Source organism: Podarcis vaucheri (assembly GCF_965113315.1).
Source record: "Podarcis vaucheri genome assembly, chromosome: 8".
NCBI classification, from domain to species: Eukaryota; Metazoa; Chordata; class Lepidosauria; order Squamata; family Lacertidae; genus Podarcis; species Podarcis vaucheri.
Window position 1 is genome coordinate 350,174 of NC_138766.1, and position 19,067 is coordinate 369,240.

Sequence of the window (19,067 nt, forward strand, 5' to 3'; positions counted from 1 at the left end):
CCCCCTGAGCCGATGGCAGTTCCCTGACAACGAGGCAAGCAGAAAACTTATCGGCTCATGACAAGTGGCAGTGTGGCTAAGTCAGAAACCTGCAAAGAGTACTAGTTTGAGGCCGTATTGGCTTGTGTGGGTTTGTTACTGGTTTGGAGGGGAAGATTATTGGTCCAGATTAGCTCCCTGTATTTGTTCCATTGTTGGCTAATTTATGGATTTGTTTGTATAATTGTTTTAATGTTAACCAGGTACATATTTAAAATTATTACTGAATAAACAACTTTTGATTTTGCAAGCTTCAAATCAGGCATAACACAGATATCTAGATGGTGTGGCACTCCCTACCAAACAGAAGCTGCACAGACACCAGTTTGAAACAGCCCCAGCCCCTCCTGATTTAGGTGTGTCAGATAAAGAGAGCTAGATGTCATTAGCACATCCTGGTGACATCCCAACACTCTCAGGGGAAATTGTACAGAAACGGAGACAAGGCCACAGCCTTCAGACCAGCTCTTAAAGGGACCGCCAATTCTGAAGTAGACTCCTAATCCCATCTGGGTCATAACTCGCCCAGATCAAATCACGAGAGCCCACTTTGGAATCAGAGCTTGGTGAATAGACACCTGTTATGTACTGAGTTGAATAGGATCCAAACTGAAGCAGTCTGATTAGTCCTAGAACAATGCAACAGTATGATTGGTTGGCAGGAACCACCCAATCCTGCTCCAGATAGAAGTGAATCCACAACCTGATTGGCTTACAGTAGAATTCCGGAATTAGCCAATCATGTGCAGCCCATTGTGTAAGTAATGTATATAAAGCAGATACTGTGAGGGGACTTTCATTCATTCCTCCTCACCACTATGAGCTGAATAAAGAGCATGAAATCACTTTGCGACTCTGAGTATATTTCACTGGCGACGAAGGTGGGATCCCGCTGAGCTGACCACCACACACAGCACCGCACCACCGCCACCTGCCGCACCGCTGCCTCGCACCGTGTATCCAGGCTTCAGCTCCGGGACACAAGGAACTCAGAATGGCAGCCAACAGCAGCTTCTCGCCATTCAACCCAGCATCTGGAGACTGGGAAGCGTACGTGTCAGGGGTTTAGGAGCAGAGGCAAGGGCAAGGGAGGAAACAGAGAGCGAAGGGGAGGAGGCAGAAGAAAAGATGAGTGATGACGACGACCCGAGATCTCCGAGTCTTTCCAGTGAATCAGAGGATTCACAGAAAGGAGCACCAGTGGCCAGGGCAAGGGGGGAGTCTAGGGGGGCACCCCAGGAAGATAGAGCCAGAGGGGACTCAGAGGAGAGCAGTTGGAAATCGGGACCAGCGTCACCGCCAGAGAGCAGGGAAGAGGAAGGGAGCCAGGGGGCAAGCGCTGGCAGCTCACCACAGGAGGGAGGGCATGAGTCAGGAGTGGCCACACCTCCATCGGGGAGCGAAGAAACGGTTAAGAGGAAAGTGGAAGGTTGGGCGCGCGCGCCAAGTTCAAATGCAGAGGAAGGCGGCGCAGTAAGCAGCCCGGAAAGGGAGCCAGGTCCTAAAGCCCGGCGCAAGGAGGCAGGAGGGTCCGGGTCAGCGTCAGAAGAATCCCGGAAGGAAGAAGCCCCGGGGGGTAGAGGGACCCAGAGGAGGACAGTCAGGCGGAAAAGGTGGAGCAGGGCTAGGATATTAAGTTGGTGCGCACGGGGCGGAGACTCAGACGGAGCTACGTCGATCTAGCTACTAGACGTAGAGTTGCGCGCAGCAGCGTGAGAATGGAAACTGTAATTCAATAAAGACTTTTACTAAATGATCGCTGGCTAGCGTGATCCTCTGTGAGCTAGGATCTTCAAGCAGCTCTGACAGTAAGCTCCGTCTCCAAATTGTGGGCATCTACAGCCCCGAGGAGGGGAGAGAAACAGGTGCCTACTAGTGAGCTCACGAACAGCAGACGACATGAAGGCTGAGCAGCAGATAGAGGAACTCAGAAAAGCAGTGGCACAACTGAATGCCGAGGCTCTCGCATCCAGGAAGAGAGAGGAGGAGGCAGCTGCCGCCTGCAGGGATCTCCAGATCAGGTTAGACGTGCTGACGAAGCAGACACCCCGGCAGGAGGGAATTGGGTTGGCGAGACGAACAGGCGGGCTGGTCTCTCACTTCGATGGGAACCTGCAACAGTATCCCAACTTTAGAGCAGACGTACTGTGCGCACTGCAACTGCTGCATAAAGACTTTAGAGATGAGCAAGAGAGAGTGGGATTCATCATGGCCCATTTGCATGGGGATGCTAAAGCATGGCTACGCAATTTATGGAGGGATAAGGATCCGGTGCTCCAGAATGCAGATGCCTTTATTAAAGCGATGGATGGGTGTTTTTTATCAAGTATTGACGTGGATCTTGCCCGGAAGGAGGTGCATGGGCTAAGACAAGGGAGGGCCAGCGTCAGACAGTATCATGCACGCTTTTTCGCCTTGGTCAGTGCCCTGGAATGGGACAGAGATTCGGCCCCTGTAAGAGACCTCTTTTGGGAGGGGTTGCACAGCTTGATTAAAGATGAGATCGCGAGGGGGGAGAGACCCCGAACCACCCAGGAGGTCGTTCAGAGGGCACTGGCAGTGGGGGTGAGGCTGGAAGAACGTCCGTGGAGCAGGGACGAAGGGCGTGGAGGGCGCGAATCAGCCAGGGGCCCCTCCTTCCTTCCCAGAGAAGCAGCACGGGCGCAATCCACGCCTCCGCCAGGAGGAGGAGCCGAACCTATGGAGGTTGGAGGTGCAAGGGCTCAGTCAGCAACCAGAGCCCTAGCACCGGCAGCAGTGAAAGCGAAGCCTCCTAGAGGGAACAGGAAGTGTTACGTCTGTGAGGAGCCAGGGCATATGGCGAAAGAGTGTCCCCAGAGGCTCCACAAGCTCACTGCAGCCTCAGCAATGGTGACTGCAGCAACGCAGCAAGGAGAACCACAGCAGGGAAACGACGATGTCTGGCTGGAGGAAGAGGCACTGGGGCCCAGCCAGACATGTCAGTGAAGCAGTCCCCAGAGATTTTACAGCCCGTGAACCCCCTCCCGCCCAAACCAGTGGTGAGGCTCACCGCATCTCTCCAGCTGCCCAATGGAATCACCATGGACGTGCCAATTACCATCGACTCGGGCAGCAACGCGGACTTTATAGGGCAGGAGTTTGTCGACAAGCACGCTATACAGTTGCTGCCTGCCACGCTGCCCCTGCAGGTTGTCACGGTGGATGGAAGGGAGTTGCTAGGGGGGCAAGTGGTGAAGCAGACGCCGCCAATGGTGATGCGACTTGGGAATCACAGGGAAATCATCAGCTTCAACGTCACTCAGCTATCGGACACGCCCATTGTATTGGGCATGAGTTGGCTGGACAAGCACAGCCCGGCGCTGGCTTGGTACCAGAGGCAGCTGACCTTCGGCTCTTCCTTTTGTGCTGAACACTGCATCATGCCCCAGCAGGAAGGGGAGCAAGAGGAGTCACAGCTGCAGCTAGGCACGCTGCAAGCGATTCCCCACAAGTACGCAGAATTTTTGGAAGTTTTCTGCGAGAAGGAGGCGGACAGGCTACCCCCTCACAGACCATATGACTGCAAAATTGACCTGCTGCCGGGGGCGGCGCTGCCCAAAGGGAAGCTGTATTCCATGTCAGAGGACGAGCTGCAGGAACTCAAAGAGTTCTTAGATCATAATTTGGAGCGCGGTTTCATCCGAGAGTCCAAGGCAGCGGGGGGCAGTCCTGTATTCTTTGTTAAAAAGCGAGACACGCCCCAAAAAAGACTGGTCGTGGACTATCGCATTTTAAACAATGGGACCAAGCCGTCGGACTTCCCCATGCCACGAATCGACGACCTCCTGGCGAAGGTGCGGAAGGGAAAAGTGTTCACCAAGTTAGACCTGCGAGGGGCGTACAACCTCATTCGCATGCGGGAGGGAGATGAGTGGAAGACGGCCATGTTCACGCCACTGGGTACCTACGAATACAGAGTTATGCCTTTTGGATTGCAAAATGGCTCCCACGTTTTTCAAGCTTTCATGCATCACGTGTTGGCGGGACTTCTCTACAAGACGTGCGTCTGTTTCTTAGATGACATCCTGATCTTTTCGGAATCGCAGCAGGAGCATGACAGACACGTCAAGGAAGTGCTGACCAGACTAAAGCAACATAGGCTCTACGCCAAGCTGGAGAAGTGCCAATTTGACGTGACGGAGGTGTATTTTCTGGGCTACAAGTTGTCTGACAAGGGGCTCGCCATGGACAGCGCCAAGGTTCGAGCGGTATTGGATTGGAAGAGTCCACGCAACCGAAAAGAGGTCCAAAGGTTTGTCGGCTTTGCGAACTTCTATCGCAAGTTTATCAAGGGCTTCGCTATGCAGACAGCGGCCATCACAGACACGCTTAGCTCCAAGAAAAAGAAGTTCGTTTGGACAGAGGAGGCGGAGCAGTCCTTTCAGGCACTCAAGCGTCTCTTCGCGTCGGAAGAGCAGCTGCTTCACGTCAACCCCAGCAGGCCGATGAGGGTGGAGACAGACGCCTCGGACAGAGCCGTGGGGGCGGTCCTGCTGCAAAAGGACCAGCAGGGGGTGTGGCAGCCGGGAGCGTTTTACTCCAGGAAGCTCAGCAAGTCCGAGCAGAACTACACCATCTGGGACAGGGAGTTGCTGGCCATTCATGCAGCGTTCAAAGCGTGGAGGCACTTCCTGATCGGCGCCAAGCACACGGTGCAGGTTTGCATGGACCACAAGAATCTGGAGCACTGGCGCACGGCACAGTTCCTAAACCAGAGGCAGATACGTTGGGCTGAGTTTTTTGCGAACTTCGACTTCCGCATAGAGTATGTCCCGGGGGACACTAACATCATGGCGGACGCCCTCTCCCGTAAGCCACAGTATCTGGAGGACGCAACGCCAGCGGCCGCCATGCACATCTTCGCACCAACAGTATGGGCGTGCGCCGCAGCCACCGTGGACCTGGAGGCGGTGCGACGAGCGTTGCAGGATGACTCCTTCGCGCAAGCAAAGATGGCAGAGGTGCAAAGGGGCAAGGCTGCGGCCGACGGTTTCCAGCTACGAGATGGATTGCTCATCCGTAAAGGGGCCATCTACGTGCCGGGAGACGACCTTCGCGCCAAGGTGCTGCAGCAGCTGCACGACGCGCCCACGGCCGGGCACTTTGGCAAGGAGAAGACGGTGGAATTAGTAGCCAGGGATTTCTGGTGGCCTGGAATGAGAGGGGAGGTCGCAGACTACGTGGCGAGGTGTGACACCTGCCAGAGGGCCAAACCAGTGCACAGACCGCCGGCAGGACTGTTGGAACCGCTGCAAACTCCGGTCGAACCTTGGGAAAGGGTGGCTCTGGACTTTGTCACAGATCTGCCCAGCTCGAGGGGCAAGACGGCAGTGCTGGTGGTGGTGGACCTGTTTTCCAAGATGGCACATTTCATTCCGTGTGCGAAGGTGGCCACGGCGGAGCAAACCGCCAAACTGTTCATAGACCACGTGTTCAAGGTTCACGGTCTGCCACGGTCTATTCTGTCCGACCGCGGGCGGCAGTTCATCTCGAATTTCTGGCAGAAGCTGATGGGCTTCCTAAACGTCAAGATCAACCTGGCGTCGGCGAGACACCCGCAGACCAACGGGCAAGCGGAGCGGGTCAATGCCATCATGCAGCAGTACCTGAGATGCTATGCGAATCAACAGCCTGCGACGTGGGTGGATTACCTGCCGCTTGCCGAGTTCGCCTACAACAACACGAAGCACGTGTCCACGGGGGTCACGCCGTTCTTCGCCAACAACGGGAGGCACCCCAGAACCTTCCCGGGACTGGAAAGAATGGGGGAGGGGGAGCCGCAGACAGCAGATGCATTCGCGTCGGAGCTGCAGGAAGTCCACGATCAGCTGAGGCGCCACCTGGAGCTGGCCAAACACGCATACAAGGTACAAGCGGACAGGCACAGAAGGGTTGGCGAAGAGCTCCACGTGGGAGACTGGGTCTGGTTAGCAGCCCACGCAGTGCCGGCCAGGTCGTTGGCCAAGAAGAAACTAGGGCATAAACAACTGGGACCCTACCAAGTCGAAGAGCAGGTCAACCCGGTAGCTTTCAGACTGGCACTTCCGGAGGGTTCCAGAATGCATCCGGTGTTCCACAGATCGGTGCTCACTCCCTACAAGGCACCGCACAGGTTCCAGGAACCCGGAACGGCGCCGAGTCCGGTCAGAGACAGAACGGGGCACGCGGGAGTGGCACAGAAGGAGCGCATCAATGACGTCACGGAGATTTTGGACTCCAGATGGGGGGAAGAGGGGGTAGAATACTTTCTCGCCAAGGAGGGCACCCTGGCCAGTGCGAACAGCTGGGTGCCGGGCTACGCCTTGGACGAACCTCTACTCAAAGACGAGTTTCATGCCCTCTTCCCACATAGACCTATGCCAGCAGACTTTTTCGACGACTGGCTTTTCACGCCCACGCTTTCGGCCAGCACTTTCCGGGGGTTCGACTCGGACGAGGACCCGACACAAGACGTCCGTTCCCCGGAGGGGTCACCCTCAGGATCTGCATCAGAACCCTCGTATTGGTGGGACGATAGACCAGAGGAGCAGTTCCGCAGAAGGTGGCTGGAAGGCCCAGGACGAGCAACGCCGCCAGGAGGAAGTGAGGGAGAGACGGACATGGACGTTTTCGGGGACGACCCTGGTTTCGAGCACGGCGGCACAGAGATGGAAGCGGAGGTGACCGTCGTCGACGAGAGCAGGGAGGAAGACCCGCGAGACTTCAGATGGAGGCCCGCCACGGGAAGCGAACGATATCCGACGTTCGTCCCTTTGCAACAGCACACCCCAGCTCCAGCACCGGAAGGAGGGGAGGGGGGAATGGGGGGCTTCGAGGGGGGGATGGATGTCAGGGGTTTAGGAGCAGAGGCAAGGGCAAGGGAGGAAACAGAGAGCGAAGGGGAGGAGGCAGAAGAAAAGATGAGTGATGACGACGACCCGAGATCTCCGAGTCTTTCCAGTGAATCAGAGGATTCACAGAAAGGAGCACCAGTGGCCAGGGCAAGGGGGGAGTCTAGGGGGGCACCCCAGGAAGATAGAGCCAGAGGGGACTCAGAGGAGAGCAGTTGGAAATCGGGACCAGCGTCACCGCCAGAGAGCAGGGAAGAGGAAGGGAGCCAGGGGGCAAGCGCTGGCAGCTCACCACAGGAGGGAGGGCATGAGTCAGGAGTGGCCACACCTCCATCGGGGAGCGAAGAAACGGTTAAGAGGAAAGTGGAAGGTTGGGCGCGCGCGCCAAGTTCAAATGCAGAGGAAGGCGGCGCAGTAAGCAGCCCGGAAAGGGAGCCAGGTCCTAAAGCCCGGCGCAAGGAGGCAGGAGGGTCCGGGTCAGCGTCAGAAGAATCCCGGAAGGAAGAAGCCCCGGGGGGTAGAGGGACCCAGAGGAGGACAGTCAGGCGGAAAAGGTGGAGCAGGGCTAGGATATTAAGTTGGTGCGCACGGGGCGGAGACTCAGACGGAGCTACGTCGATCTAGCTACTAGACGTAGAGTTGCGCGCAGCAGCGTGAGAATGGAAACTGTAATTCAATAAAGACTTTTACTAAATGATCGCTGGCTAGCGTGATCCTCTGTGAGCTAGGATCTTCAAGCAGCTCTGACAGTACGCCTCCCGTTTCACCTTCCTCCTAGAAGCCAAAGGGGTCACCAACGAAGAAGATGCCAAGAAGAGGGCGATATTCTTCAGCGTCTGTGGAGAGGAGACGTTTGAAATCGCCCGGGCTCTTCTTGCACCTGAAGACGTCGCTACTGTTCCATACAAAACAATAATGGAACAGCTGAAGGGGCACTTTTCGCCGCAGCCCTCAGTGGTGGCTCGTCGAAATGCCTTCTACGCAAAGCAACAAGCCCCTGGGGAAACCATAACTGGGTTTGTGACCTCTCTCCGCCAAGCCGCCCGGTTCTGCAACTTCTCAGAACTGGAGAACATGCTTCGTGACCGCCTCGTCGGTGGCCTGAAGGATGAGAAGCTGCAACGACGCCTCTACGCTAAGAAGGACCTAACGTTCCAGGTCGCTCTGGAGGAGGCCCTGGCAACGGAAGCTGCCGAGAGGTTGACGCAAGAGGCATGGCCGAGCTTGTCGTCCCAACCAAGGGTCCACCACGAAGACCTCACCAGCGACTCAGGATCCGACAGGGAGGAGGTGCACCGAGTACAGCAGCACACTCAAGCAGCGCACAGACCACAGCTGCCTCGACGAGAAGGAGGAAACTGCGCAAGCTGCGGGGAGAGTCACGAGAGGAGGACCTGCCGTTTCCGCAACGCAGAATGCAGGCAGTGCAGAAAATCGGGACACATTGCCCGGGTGTGTCGGGCTCGGCCCACCCAACAACAGGCATAAAATGACCAACCCAAGAGCCCTAGGTCCCGGGGCCCAACGCACCAAGGCAGCTCGACAGAGCTCACGGACTGCCAGGTATACCAGTTGCCCCACCCCAACGTAGAGAAAATTTATGTAGAGGTACAGATAGAGGGGGCCCCATGCCGCATGGAGCTTGACACGGGTTCAACTCTATCCATAATCTCGGCAAGGACCTTAAGGAAACTGTGTCCTACTGGGGGTCCCAAACTCAGGCCGGCCCCATTCACCCTACGGGACTTCCAGAAACGTAAGGTCCCCACAATGGGCGTGGGGACCTTCAGGGTGCAATACCGAGGGCGGACGTGGCAACTGGACTTGCTTGTGGTCAAGGGCCCCTACATTAGCTTACTGGGATTGGCATGGTTTGGACCACTGGGGCTAGCTGTCACCGGGGTGAACCACACTAGCTTACAAGTGGACGTGGACGCCATATGCAAGGAATTTCCAGGGGTTTCCGATGGGGAATTGGGACAGTATACGGGCCCCCCAATGCGCTACAGCTTGACCCCGCAGTACGACCGGTCAGGCTCAAGGCCCGCCGGGTCCCGTTCGCCTTGAAACCCCATATAGACGAGGAATTGGACCGACTCGTGGAGCGAGGAGTACTGGAGCCGGTGCCTAATGCCCCCTGGGAAACCCCAATCGTCACACCTGTCAAGCCTAATGGTTTGGTCAGCATCTGCGCAGACTACAAATGTACCATAAACAAGGCCCTCACGGCCCACGCATACCCAGTGCCAGTGGTCAGCCATGTCCTTGCCACCCTGGCTGGGTCGAATTTTTTTGGCAAGCTGGACTTGGCCCAAGCATATAAACAGCTGCCAGTAGATGAGGCCACAGCAGAGGCACAGACGATTGTGACGCATAGAGGAGTGTTCAGGGTAAAGCGGCTGCAATTCGGGGTCAGCGTGGCACCAGGCATATTCCAGAATCTAATAGACTCTCTCCTTAAAGGAATTCCTGGCGTCACCCCCTTCTTCGATGATGTGTTGATTGCCGGGCCCACACCAGAGGAGTTTGAGGACCGCCTCCGCACCGTTCTGCACCATTTCCAGACGGCGGGTCTCAAGGTGAAGCGGGAAAAATGTCTACTAGGAGTGCCTCAGGTGGACTTTCTGGGATTTATGGTGGACGCAGAAGGGGTCCACCCAACTGGGGACAAGGTACGGGCCATTTGTGATGCCCCAGCGCCCAAGAGCAAGACTGAACTTCAGGCCTTCTTGGGACTATTGAACTTTTACCATTCCTTCCTTCCCCACAAGGCGGCGGTCTTGGAGCCCCTACACAGACTCCTGGACAAGCGGGCCCCTTGGGGGTGGGGCCAGCGCCAGGAGGCCGCATTCCAGGCAGTCAAGGACTTGCTTGTCTCAAACTCTGTCTTGGCACACTTCGACGAGAGGCTGCCGGTGGTGCTAGCATGCGACGCCTCACCCTATGGCATTGGCGCTGTCCTGGGGCACCAACTCCCAGATGGAAGAGAGGTACCGGTGGCGTACTTTTCCCAGACACTCAACGCAACCAAGCGGAACTACTCGCAAATCGACAAGGAGGGTCTGGCAATCGTGAAGGGAGTAAAAAAATTCCATGATTTCTTGTACGGGCGGCCCTTCACCGTGCTGACTGACCACAAGCCGTTGCTTGCCTTGTTTGCCCCCGAAAAGCAGACCCCCCAAGTGCTGTCTCCTCGCGTCCTCAGGTGGTCAATTTTCCTTGCCAGCTACCAGTATGCACTGATTCACTGCCCTGGGAAGGCGATGGGCCATGCGGACGCCCTCAGCAGGCTACCACTACCGGAAACAGGCCCCGACCCAGCACCTGCACAAGAGGTTATGAGCCTGGAGCTGCTTCCCGACCGCCCCATTCAGGCACAAGAAGTTGCACACCATTCCAAGAAAGATAGGGTCATCTCCCGGGTCCTGTACTGGGTGTGGAGGGGATGGCCCAGCAGCAGTCCAGGGCCAGAATTCGCCGGCTACACAACCCGCAAACATGAACTGTCGGCCCACAAGGGGTGCCTGTTATGGGGAAGCAGAGTCGTTGTTCCCCAGCCCCTCTGCAAAAGGGTCCTCACAGCCCTACACGAGACACATCCAGGGGTAGTAAGAATGAAGGCCCTTGCCAGGAGTTATGTGTGGTGGCCGGGGATCGATTGAGAGATAGAGGCCTTGGTCAAACACTGCCAGGCCTGCCAAGAATCCCGCCCAGATCCCCCAAGGGCCCCAGTCCAATCCTGGGAGTCCGTCCGAGCACCATGGTCACGCCTGCATGTGGATTTCGCTGGCCCCTTTCAGGGGAAAACATTCTTCGTAGTGGTGGACTCCTACACCAAATGGCTGGAAGTCGCACTGGTACCGTCCACTTCCACGTCCGCAGCCATCCGGGTACTACGCAGGCTGTTTGCAACCCACGGGCTCCCTGACACTCTCGTCTCAGACAACGGGACTGCATTTACGTCAGGAGAATTCCAAACCTTCACAGCACAGAACGCCATGCGCCACATCCGTTCGGCGCCGTTCCACCCTGCCACCAATGGCCAAGCAGAACGCATGGTGCGGACCACCAAGGACACCCTTCGCCGCATGACGCAAGGGGACTGGGAGTACTGCCTTGCCACATTCCTTCTAGCACAGCACAGCACCCCCAGCTCAACAACTGGCCGGAGCCCCGCTGAACTACTAATGGGTCGGCGCCTTGCAATCAGATTGGACCGCCTTCACCCCGATAGAGCTCAGGATGAGGTAGTGGTGGGGGAAGGCAGGAACCCCCGGACCTTCGAGGCCCAGGACCCAGTGTACGCAAAGAATTTTGGGGCAGGCCCAGCATGGGTACCCGCCACAGTCACCAGGTTCACTGGGCCAGTGTCGTACGAGGTGCTAACGGATGGGGGGCAATGCTGGCGCCGCCACTGCGACCAGATACGCCGACGATTCCCGGGAGAAAACCAGGAAGAGGACAGGTCAGAAGAGACCCAAGGGAACAGCGGGGCAGTGAGGCCCATAGAGCAGGAGGGGCCAGCAGGAGAGGCAGAATCAGTAAATACAGAGAGGACCCGTGAGGCCGAAAGGACACCGGAACCAGAACCACGACTGAGCGAGCCGGTTGCACCAGACCAAACAGCCCCATCACAGCCAGCATCCTTGGAACACGAGCCAGAACCTGGAGCCCGGACCAGGGAACACCCCAGGCCGCAACGTACACGTAGGCCGCCGGCATACCTTGGGGACTATGAATGCGACATCCCGGGCAGGACTGGAACTTAGAGGGGAGGGGTGTTATGTACTGAGTTGAATAGGATCCAAACTGAAGCAGTCTGATTAGTCCTAGAACAATGCAGCAGTATGATTGGTTGGCAGGAACCACCCAATCCTGCTCCAGATAGAAGTGAATCCACAACCTGATTGGCTTACAGTAGAATTCCGGAATTAGCCAATCATGTGCAGCCCATTGTGTAAATAATGTATATAAAGCAGATACTGTGAGGGGACTTTCATTCATTCCTCCTCACCACTATGAGCTGAATAAAGAGCATGAAATCACTTTGCGACTCTGAGTATATTTCAACACCCCTTCTCTTGTCACAGTTTCTTGCGTCAAAGCTGACGGTAGGAAAGGCATTTACAGATTCCCCTCTGGCTCTCCTCGTACCACTGGACTGCCAGCAGGTATCGCATGGTTCTGTGTCTTATTCTCCACCTCCCCTTTCGCCATCCTTCATGCAAAGCAGCTGCAATGCAGCCTGCTTACCAGCAGCTATTAACACCAGTTGCTATTTCTGTTTCTCATCTAACAGCTTCTTTTAGTCAAACAGGTCTCAGAATGATCACACAGAAGGAATCCTGCAGCTTGCCAAATAGTGTTTCTGGCAGAAGAGACCAACTCTTTAATATACATCATGCTTCTGAAGCTTCTCACGTTGCCTCATCAAATTTTCGGTTGCCTGGCAGCCAAGATTTGCAAAAGAAGTTCAGTAGCCGTTGAACTGGGTACCATGAGAGCCTAGGGAAGATGTCAAGCAGTTTGTTTTATTTGTATTGGTATCTGAATGTGAATACTTTTCTATATTTCGAAAAGTCCATACGTATTTTGTGTTAACAAATTCTATCTGCCATCCATTTGTTCCATATGTAAACTTGTTGTCTTTCAAAAAATGGATTGGCCCAAAAAACACTGAGGGGCTTGATTCTATTATATAAGCTGGCCCCACATACCATGGTTTTCCTGAAGCTTTAGAAATGATACAATAAACCTATTACTGAGGGGGAGGCTCACCTTTTAAAAACTAAAACTGGGAAGTCTGATTTGTGCATATACTGCTATGTAATTATAATTGTAATTATATTGTTTACCAGCAATAACAGGGGCATTTGCCCTAAATTAATTAATCCATAAGTAGACAAAGAATAAACATCAGAATAAAAAATTATCAACTTTTCATTAAAAAGTTATATTCAAAACCATTCAAGTCAGATAACACATTTATAGTCAGTTTCCCTTGAGTGCAGATGGAACTTTAAGTGGCTTATAGTCTTTGCTGGGTTGATCGATTTTTCTGCTGATTATATATATATATATATATATGATTATGAAATGCAGGTCTTATTTTAAAGATGTGCGTAAGTTGGTTGGTTTGGTTGTTATGCACTGCTTTGCAAAGAATGTTTTCTTAAAAAGTGGTTTGTACGTTTACTAAACTTGAAGACAGATGGTTCTGTGGTTTGGTCAGGTCCTTAGTCTGGCATCTTCACTGGCTCCTCTTGGTCATCTCTTAGCAATCACATTTCACAACAAGGCTCCTATTTGAAAGGGCAGATCGACACTCATGGTTTTAAACATTAAGTAACGGTTGTCACCTAGACAGCATCTTAAAAAGCAAAAAGAAAAAGAAAAGAAAAAAGAAAAGGCAGAAACATCACCTTACCAACAAAGGTCCGTATAGTTAAAGCCATGGTTTTTTCCGGTAGTGATGTATGGAAGTGAGAGCTGGACCATAAAGAAGGCTGATTGTCGAAGAATTGATGCTTTTGAATTATGGTGCTGGAGGAGACTCTTGAGAGTCCCATGGACTGCAAGAAGATCAAATGCATCCATTCTTAAGGAAATTAGCCCTGAGTGCTCACTGGAAGGACAGATCGTGAAGCTGAGGCTCCAATACTTTGGCCACCTCATGAGAAGAGAAGACTCCCTGGAAAAGACACTGATGTTGGGAAAGATTGAGGGCACAAGGAGAAGGGGACGACAGAGGACGAGATGGTTGGACAGTGTTCTCGAAGCTACAAACATGAGTCTGACCAAACTGCGGGAGGCAGTGGAAGACAGGAGTGCCTGGCGTGCTCTAGTCCATGGGGTCACAAAGAGTTGGACACGACTAAACAACTAAACAACAACAACGGTTTTCACAACGTAGATCATAGAATCATAGAATCATAGAGTTGGAAGAGACCACAAGGGCCATCGAGTCCAACCCCCTGCCAAGCAGGAAACACCATCAGAGCACTCCTGACATATGGTTGTCAAGCCTCTGCTTAAAGACCTCCAAAGAAGGAGACTCCACCACACTCCTTGGCAGCAAATTCCACTGTCAAACAGCTCTTACTGTCAGGAAGTTCTTCTTAATGTTTAGGTGGAATCTTTCTCCCTCCTCTATGTGACATCCTTTTATATATTTGAACATGGCTATCATATCACCCCTTAACCTCCTCTTCTCCAGGCTAAACATGCCCAGCTCCCTTCGCCGTTCCTCATAAGGCATCGTTTCCAGGCCTTTGACCATTTTGGTTGCCCTCCTCTGGACACGTTCCAGTTTGTCAGTATCCTTCTTGAACTGTGGTGCCCAGAACTGGACACAGTACTCCAGGTGAGGTCTGACCAGAGCAGAATACAGTGGCACTATTACTTTCCTTCATCTAGATGCTATACTCCTATTGATGCAGCCCAGAATTGCATTGGCTTTTTTAGCTGCCGCGTCACACTGTTGGCTCATGTCAAGTTTGTCGTCAACCAAGACTCCTAGATCCTTTTCACATGTACTGCTCTCAAGCCAGGTGTCCCCCATCTTGTATTTGTGCCTCTCATTTTTTTTGCCCAAGTGCAATACTTTACATTTCTCCCTGTTAAAATTCATCTTGTTTGTTTTGGCCCAGTTCTCTAATCGGTCAAGGTCGTTTTGAAGTGTGATCCTGTCCTCTGGGGTGTTAGCCACCCCTCCCAGTTTGGTGTTGTCATGGGCTCAGGGGCTGAGCCATAGGGGAAGGAGGAGATGGAGAGCGAAGGGGAACAATCTGAGGGGAGCTCAGGAGGGTATGCCAGTGATCAGAGAGATTCCATGAGTCTCTCCAGCGAATCAGAGGATTCCCAGAAGGGGGCCCCCAGAGGCAGGGCAAGGGGGGCTAGTGGGGAGTCTCCAAGCGGCAGCTGGAAATCAGGGGTAGCTTCCCCACCAGAGCGTAGCGGGGGGGAAGAAGCCCAAGGATTAAAACAAGAGCCTCCTGCAGGAGGAGAGAGTGAGGCTGGACTGACCACGCCTCCGTCAGAGAGTGGAGGGGCGGAGGGAAGAGCAGGTCGGGCCAGCCTCCCTGAAGGAGAAAGCAGTGAGGGGAGCAGTGTAGCCGTTAGGAGGAAAGTAGGCGGCTGGGCGCGCGCGCCAAGTTCAAATGTGGAGGCGCGCGGGCCAGCAGAAACCCCGGATTGGGAGCCAGGTCCTAAAGCCCGCCGGAAGGGTGGGGAGGAGTCAGAAGAATCCGCCTCCGAAGAAAGTAGGAAAGAGGTAACCCCAGAGGACAGGAGGACCCGGAGGAGAAAGGAGCAAAAGGAGGAGAGGAAGAGGTGGAGCAAGGCTCGGGTCTTGAACTGGTGCAGGGGGGGGGAGGAGTCAGACGGAGCTTCGCCGGTCTAAGGACTCAGACGTAGCGCTGCGCGCCATGGGTGTCAAACCAACAATGAACCACAATAAAGACTTTTGTTTATAAAGAGCAACTGGCGTTGGTCCTCTGTGAGCTGGGACCTGAGGCAGCGCTGACAGGTGTCATCTGCAAATTTGATCAGGATGCCCTTGAGTCCATCATCCAAGTCGTTGATAAAGATGTTGAATAAGACCGGGCCCAAGACAGAACCCTGTGGCACCCCACCAGTCACTCTTCTCCAGGATGAAGAGGAACCATTGATGAGAACCCTTTGGGTTACATGACATCTTACTTTTAACCTTCGTAATGCATTATTAAAATGTGACACCAGAGGGCCCTGCAGAGCAACCAGCAACCATCAGCAGGGAAACTGTTTTGATGGAGAAAACAAAGAAACAGTTTTAATTTACAAGTAGGCCCTGTGATATTTTAGAAAAACATATCTAATATCATTCTAATAAGGTTAAACAGGTCCGTGTAGGTCCAGCACAAGGCAGAAAGAGAAGCAATTAGCAGAGGCCTGCCGGTGGAGCCAGGCCTGCCTTCTTCTTTGCTGCTGCACCCTTGAGCTGGACCGGCCCACACATGAGGCAAGGTGAGGCAACTGCCTCAGATGGCAGGATCCACAGGGACCGCAGGTCCTGATGCAGCAGATCTTTATTCCACCTTTGCTCCTGATGTTGGCCTTTACCAAGCCCTTCTTCCCTGGCAGGCGGAGAGCAGCATTTGGTGGTTTGCCTCAGGTGCCAAAATATATTGGGCCTGCCCTGCACTTGAGGATGAGGCCAGCCCAGAAGTGAGGAGCAGCTAGGTGAGTCAGAGGGTAGCAGATCAGGAAGAGGGACTCACCTGCTGCCACCTGAAGTGGTACAGTCAGGAATTCCTCAGACAACGGCCTCATTCTGCTGTGTAATGCATAGGACGGCTAACAGCTTCCCTCACTGAAGGACTTTAAGGATATGCTAGCATCAATTTGCATGGAGGAATGGGTAGGGCTTGAAGGAGATATGGCAGGTGTGTACTGAAATGAAACCAAACATTATTTCTCTGCATTGTAAAGCTGTATATTGAGGAGTGAAATCAAACCAGCTGATTGTGTTTCCTAAGACCAAACTAATACCTTTCTTCTGGGCCAGCCCTACGATGAGGCAGAGGGAGGCAGTTGCCTCAGGTGACAGGTGCTGAGGTGCAGGGAGGGACAATGCCATGTGAGTGCCATGTTGTCTGGCCTGTACCCCTTGCATTAGCCTGCTGTCCTCTGGATGCAGTCCTTTTACCAGTATTGAAGATTAAACTACCAGTCAAATTGGCTTCTGTCTGTGCCTTAGGAGAAGGCACCATCTTGAGCTTTGCCCAAGGCAGCAGATTGTCCTGAGCTGCCTCTGCTCTGTGTTTGGGGTGTTTTGTTCTGGTCCAAGTAACATTTTCTGGGGAGTATCATTTTATCTTTCTTTACTGCTGTTTTATCTTCAGTTGCTTGTTATCAGGTGAAACTCTTGATAAATCTAAAACAATTTATTTCAGCACCTACACAAGCACACACTCAACTTTAGAGATACGGAACATGGAGCCGTCCATTTACAAATGGACTGCTGGATGCTGACACTGCTGTTTCCATGGCAACCTGTCAGACTGGGCAAGGCTGTGAAGATGCATTCATAAGCATCAAATAGCAACAGGGTGTTCTTTCAGATCTAATATATATGTCGTATCAATTTGAAATGCAGCTCCTCATTTTTATCTCTCTCTCTTTGATTTTCCATGCACACTATACGTTCAAAACACATCCCCCCCCCAAGAACCATGCAAACTGTAGGTTGTTAATAGTGCTGGGAATTGTAGCACCATGGGGGTAAACTACGGTTCCCCTGGTTTTTTGGGTGTATACTTTAAGAGTATGGTGTATACACCAGCATGAGATTTTCTGTAACACCTTGTCCATCCATCACTTTACTTTGTATGCCTTAGAAGAAGCTTACTATAAATTATGCTTCAGTTAACCTTTAGTTTCAACTTTGCATTTTGACTCCTGATCAAGGGCTAAAATTGATGTAGGCGAAAACTCATTGGACTTGTTTGCTACTAAAATTCTATACTGCATACAGGTATTGAGATTTTCCTCCCTCCTTTTTTTGGTCTATTTTGGATGCTGACGGTTTGGATGCTGACTGTTGTATGAAATTTGCCACATAGAACCTTATTAAGGCAGGATATAGTTTGGCCACATATGTGCCAAGTGTGTTTTGGTTTTTCAGTTTAATGCTGACCTCCACGTGGCGTGATGTGTCCAAATGTGTGTCTATGTTTTCTAAGCTTGCTGAAGTAAATCTCCACTGAAATACTGTTACAGTTTTACAGGAAGAGGGATGACATTTGTATGTGCAAGCTGGACAACTGCCAGTTTGTGAAATCAAAGAGCAGCTTTGCACAATATTCATGCAATTGAGAGCTCTGGGTATAGATTTAGCACTTGCCCAGAAATTAACATTTGGGGCAGAATCCACTGTTTATCCTCAGGGCACTGCTTGTTTTAAAACATTAAGCATGTAAGAGACTTTTGACAAAATGATACAGTGATATATTCCAGTGTGAGAACATGCAGACTTTCAAGTTTCCACACTACAAAACTGACTCATGGCCCAGGTTTTATTTAGATTAAAGTTCTAAATAGGGTAGCTGTCAAGTTTCGAACAGCTTGGCAAATCCAAGTATAAACAGGGCCTTGAACAAAAGCAGGCTTGGCAGGTTCCGGTCATCTTTGCTCCAGATTAAGACCCAACTACATTTTATGCAGAAACGTGTCTCACTGTAATAGCCTAACAGGCTTTTTAAATCAAGGAGAGCTACTTGTTTTTTTGGATGGTCAAGGTCAGAGCAACAGCATGCCCACCACTGGCTTGGTTGGTGACTTTCCCCATGCTTCAAAATTTTGAAACAAATACAAATTTTATTACTAAACCCCCTCAATACTACTATAACTCAGGGGAATGGGTGGCGCTGTGGTCTAAACCACTGAGCCTCTTGGGCTTGCCGATCGGAAGGTTGGCCATTCAAATCCATGCGACAGGGTGAGTTTCCGTTGCTCTGTCCCAGCTTCTGCTAATCTAATCATCATTATCATCATCATCATCTAGCAGTTCGAAAGCATGCCAGTGCAAGTAGATAAAAAGGTACAGTTGTGGTGGGAAGGTTAAATGGCGTTTCTGTGTCCTGTGGCTTCCGCCATAGTTGCCTTTGACTGGACTTAACCGTCCAGAGGTCCTTTACCCTCACCTTTCTACTATAACCAACCAAATGATTAAAATGTCATAATCAAGCAGCACAATAAAAACATATCAGAGCCTCTGACTATAGCCTTAGTATATGGCATCTTGACATACATGACAAGATGCTGGCAGATGTGTCTCTCCTTTCTCATAGGCCGATTCTGAAAGTAATCATGTCTCCCATAGCTCCAGTACTGGTGCATGGCTGCTGTCTCCATGGCGACCGCTTGCTCTGTAGAAAGCGCTGAACATGAATTCTCTTGCAATGTCCTGTAGCAGTTCTGCCTTTTGCAGAAAACCATGTGGTTTCAAATAAAGAGAACGAAATGTATATATATATTTCTTTGCATATCGCTTCTCTCTTTCCACCAGCTCATTTTATCAGGCCCCAAATTTTCAGTTCACTGTCTCTCTTGACAAGCATTTTTTTTACCGCTCCCACCTCCCTACCTCTCTACACCCAGTGTGTTTCTTCTAGAAAAAAAGGTGCAACATGAAGTTGT

General features: G+C 52.3%; 1 long non-coding RNA gene across 1 annotated transcript; it reads right to left on the reverse strand.

Moving 5' to 3' along the window:
- Positions 1-15,604: 15,604 nt before the first annotated feature.
- LOC309538536 lies at positions 15,605-18,798 on the reverse strand. Its single transcript, XR_014222282.1, has 3 exons — positions 18,679-18,798; positions 16,148-16,319; positions 15,605-15,668 (listed from the first exon to the last, which is right to left on the reverse strand). It is a non-coding gene; the product is annotated as an uncharacterized lncRNA (long non-coding RNA).
- Positions 18,799-19,067: the final 269 nt, after the last annotated feature.